The 4,349-nt window shown below is 33.2% G+C and overlaps 1 long non-coding RNA gene across 1 annotated transcript; it reads left to right on the top strand.

Moving 5' to 3' along the window:
- Positions 1-1,518: 1,518 nt before the first annotated feature.
- Positions 1,519-2,450, top strand: LOC131622841 (uncharacterized). Its single transcript, XR_009290024.1, has 2 exons — positions 1,519-2,177; positions 2,264-2,450. It is a non-coding gene; the product is annotated as an uncharacterized LOC131622841 (long non-coding RNA).
- Positions 2,451-4,349: the final 1,899 nt, after the last annotated feature.

Raw genomic sequence — 4,349 nt, 5'->3', positions numbered from 1 at the left:
CCAAGAAGCAAAGCTCCAGAAGCTGAAAGTCTCAGAAGCAAAGAATCAGAAGATCAAGTTGCTGCATCTTTAGAGAACCTCAGGATTTCAGAAGAGCCAACAGTCAGAAGATCTTCCAGACTCACTTCAGCTCACTCAGAAGATGTCATTCTTGGAAAGAAAGATGATCCCATCAGAACAAGAGCATTCCTTAAGAACAATGCAGAATGTCAATTAGGTCTTGTTTCTTTGATCGAGCCAACTTTTGTTGATCAAGCTCTAGAAGATCCAGACTAGATAATTGCCATGCAAGAAGAACTAAATCAGTTTACAAGGAATGATGTATGGGATTTGGTTCCTAGACCAAAAGGATTCAACATCATTGGTACTAAGTGGGTGTTCAGAAACAAGCTTAGCGAAAAAGGAGAAGTGGTAAGAAACAAAGCCAGACTGGTAGCTCAGGGATATAGTCAGCAATAAGGGATTGACTATACAGAAACCTTTGCACCAGTGGCCAGGTTAGAATCTATTCGCTTATTGATTTCTTTTTCCACTCAACATAACATCACTTTGTATCAGATGGATGTTAAGAGTGCCTTCTTAAATGGCTATATAGATGAGGAAGTCTATGTCCACCAACCTCCTGGTTTTAAAGACACTAAGTCTCCAGAACATGTTTTCAAACTTAAGAAATCATTGTATGGGTTGAAGCAAGCTCCCAGAGCTTGGTATGAATGATTAAGTTCTTTCCTTCTGGACAATGGTTTCACTAGAGGACAAGTGGACACGACTCTTTTCTGTAAAACATCTAAGAAGGATATTTTAATTTGTCAAATTTATGTTGATGATATTATCTTTGGAACATCTAATGCTTCACTTGGAAAGGAGTTTGCTAAGTCTATGCAGGCTGAATTTGAAATGAGTATGATGGGTGAACTTAAGTATTTCCTTGGGATTCAAATCAACCAAACTTCTGATGGAACTTATGTTCATCAAACGAAGTTGTCATACCCCAAAATTTGCCTGCATATATTTTCATGTCATTTTATTTCAAATAATTGACATAGCCCAGTTGGTAAGAAAGTAAGGTTTGCAAGTGCAAGATCCCGGGTTCAAATCCCACTTCTAACTTTTTTTCCCTTTTATTTGCTTCTAACTTTAGTTTTCATTTTATTTTCATTTTTATTCAAAAATCACAAAAAAAAGGCTTTTTTATTATTTTAATTTTTAATTTTCGTATTTATTATTTAAGCATTTTTTAAAATATTAACTTTTCATTTTTTTCATTTTTATTCATAAAAACATCAAAAAAATCATAAAATAAAAAAAAATTTAAAGATTTGTTTTCATTTTTAAATATTGCATTTTTAGGATAGTTTTTGTCATTTTTAGAAAAGATCTTTGTAATTGACTAAATAATTAAGATCAAATCAAATTTAATTTGAATGTTTGATTATGTTAATTAATAGGTTTTGACCTAATTTTTTATTATAAAAAAGCATGTTATTTTCATTGTAGGGAACTAACAGTAGCCACACGAATCCTAACTTACTCTCTCGGCCAATTTTCACTAACACTGTAAATACAGCCTCCTCCACCCAAAAAACACACTAAAAAAATTCCAAATCTCTCTCATTTGGGTTGACCGAAACACAAATCCCTGAACAAAGAATCAAAACACCACTTTTGCTTTATCTTTTAACACAACACAACAACAAATACCATGCCCATGTACAAAACCTGTAGAAGTTTTTTTGACAACAAAATCTAACACAAATTATGCGAAATTTTTCTCTCTTTTTGTTTTGCAGGACAACAGATCATCGATAACGACACAAATCGAAAAGAGAAGCTCTCGGATTCGACGGCGAAGCTCTTAATCGCAACACCTCAGCCGCCGCTGATTGCAAAATAGTGGCATTAAATCTCCCGTGTGCAGCAACGAACCACCCTCGACTTCCTTCAATCCCAGCTTTCAGACCCACCGCGCGATGACCAACAACACGAAGACCACCGTTGGCCGATCCACCATCCCGCCGCGTGCAGCAACAACCCTTCCGATTCAGATCCGTCGCCACCACGCTCGTTCATCCTCTCTGCGAACAACCACGCCGGCAAGGCCAAGCCGACCTCACAACCACCGTAGCAGCCTTACGCTCCAATCGCCGTCAACAATTTCCGCTGCATCCATATTTCCGGTAGTTTTTCTGTCATTTTTTTCTTTTCTCTGCGATTTGGTGCTAAGATTACTTGTGTGTTTGCTTTGTTGTTGGATTTGAAAAAGGAATGGGTAGTGGAATGCTAAGCGTAAATATTTATTTTGAGTGAAGAAAAGTAAAAATGGTTGGAAGAGAAGTATATCATGAAAGGACCGGTTTCTTAAGGATTGTCATCATCACTGGTATATTGATGTATAGTGTGTTTTTTTTTTTGTTTTCTAATTTTATGCACTGCCACATGTCTTTTTCTTATTGGATGTTTGTTTATGTTGAAAAGTCAAAGTAGAAAAAATTATCTCTATTTCAAGCATAATAAATGGGCAGTGTTAGTTACTGCATGTTTTTGTTTTTTTTCATTTTATTTTATAATCATTTTATTTTAATTAATTAAGTTAGTAACTAGGTTATTAGGGTTTTAATATTTGGGTCATTAGGCCTATGTTTTGCATTCCGTAGCCATTTTAATGTTGACACCTCATACTATTTTACTAGTTTTTTTTAAATCGTTTTTATCCTATTTGTTTTATTTTGATTTTCCAAAAAAATACGAAATTAGTTTTAGTGAGCTAGATTAATTTTTTTTTTATATTAAAAAATACAAAAAATATATATATATCATAATTAGTTTATTTAATTTTATTAAAATACTTTTTTTCTTAAGTAGATTAATTAGTTTTCATTATTATACAAAAAATATCAAAAATATTTGTTTCTTGTGTCAATTTCAGTTTATTTTGTTTGAATTCTCGACTAATACTTGTTCATATTTTTATCATCTCTCATCTATTATTTTCATGCTATGTTACTAACATTTTTTTTTGTTGATTGCGAGATGTTACACCTGAGGCTTTCACATTACTTTCATGGACATTTACTAGTTTTTCCTTTAATTTTTGTATACCGTTTGTCATACCCCAAAATTTGCCCATGCTATTTACCATACAAAGCTCCAAAACACAGTCTCCCACACAGAAGCTCTAAACTAGGGTTTGAATAATTCAGAGGAAAATCATTGAATCAATGGCTCAAGGTGGTTCCATAGGGCCACTAACATCCCAAAGTATCTCCATATAAAGTTTCAAGTCAAACAGAGCAAATTTAGTCCCTCAAATCCTGATTAGGTCAACAGTCGACTCCCAAGGGCAAAACAGTCATTATACAGTCAAAACTCAAGATATTTGGTCAACAACATTCTCATAACCCTAAAGACATCATTTGATCAAGGGTTGATCATGATGATGCAAGGAAAGATCAGAGAAGTCAAAAGTCAAGAGTTACTATTTTAGGCATGAACTGAAAAAGTCAACCAAGCTTTGAAAATTCACCAAATATTCATACTTCATCAGAAAAATTCCCACCAAAGCTCATTTTGAAGAGAATTCATTCCTCTATCCAATGATCCAAGAATCAAAGCTCACAGGTCAATGGTTTAAGAATTGTGGCCTCATACATTACAGGTCCTTTTCAAAAGTCAACAAAAAGACATGTTTTTCAAAAGGTCATAAAATGAGAATGGAAAAGAATTTTGATATGAGACCAAAGACACTGGTTAGAGGACTCTCTAAGGTTTCTAAAAAGTCCTAGAACACTTCTATACTTCAAATATTGAAAGAGATTGGCCTTCCTAAAATTGAGCTATTTTGGAGGGAAAAATGTGAAAGAATGTGAAAATTTTGCAAATGGGCTTAAGTTATTTTGATTCAATCTTGATCCACAAGTCATCTAAAGCCTCAAACCCAATTCCCACGAAATTTTGGCTTTTATTTGATTTTATATGAATTTTTTATCATTTAAATATGATAATTAATTTATATGAATCATAAAAATCAAAATATTCAATCAAATATCCAATTCCAATCAAATCCAATCACAATTATGTCCCATAATCATCATATTTTCGTGCAAAATAAAATTGGACAAGATTGAACCAATATTTGCCAATTTTAGAAAGTTTCATAACTAATTTTCAAATCAAATTTTCCAATTAATAAATCAATGATTCAAGGAGATTTGTTGATGTTTTATTAACCCTAATCATTCCTCTATAAATATACAACAAGATCATAGTGCAAGGGTTACGATTTTGCAGCCATAGCATTCAAAACCCGAGTTCAAAGTTCAGCAAAAAATTTCACACTACAATTTTGCATT

Source organism: Vicia villosa, linkage group LG1 (genome assembly GCF_029867415.1).
Source record: "Vicia villosa cultivar HV-30 ecotype Madison, WI linkage group LG1, Vvil1.0, whole genome shotgun sequence".
Lineage (NCBI taxonomy): Eukaryota > Viridiplantae > Streptophyta > Magnoliopsida > Fabales > Fabaceae > Vicia > Vicia villosa.
Note: the sequence above shows the minus strand (reverse complement) of the source record. Positions and strands in the feature narration are given on the sequence as shown.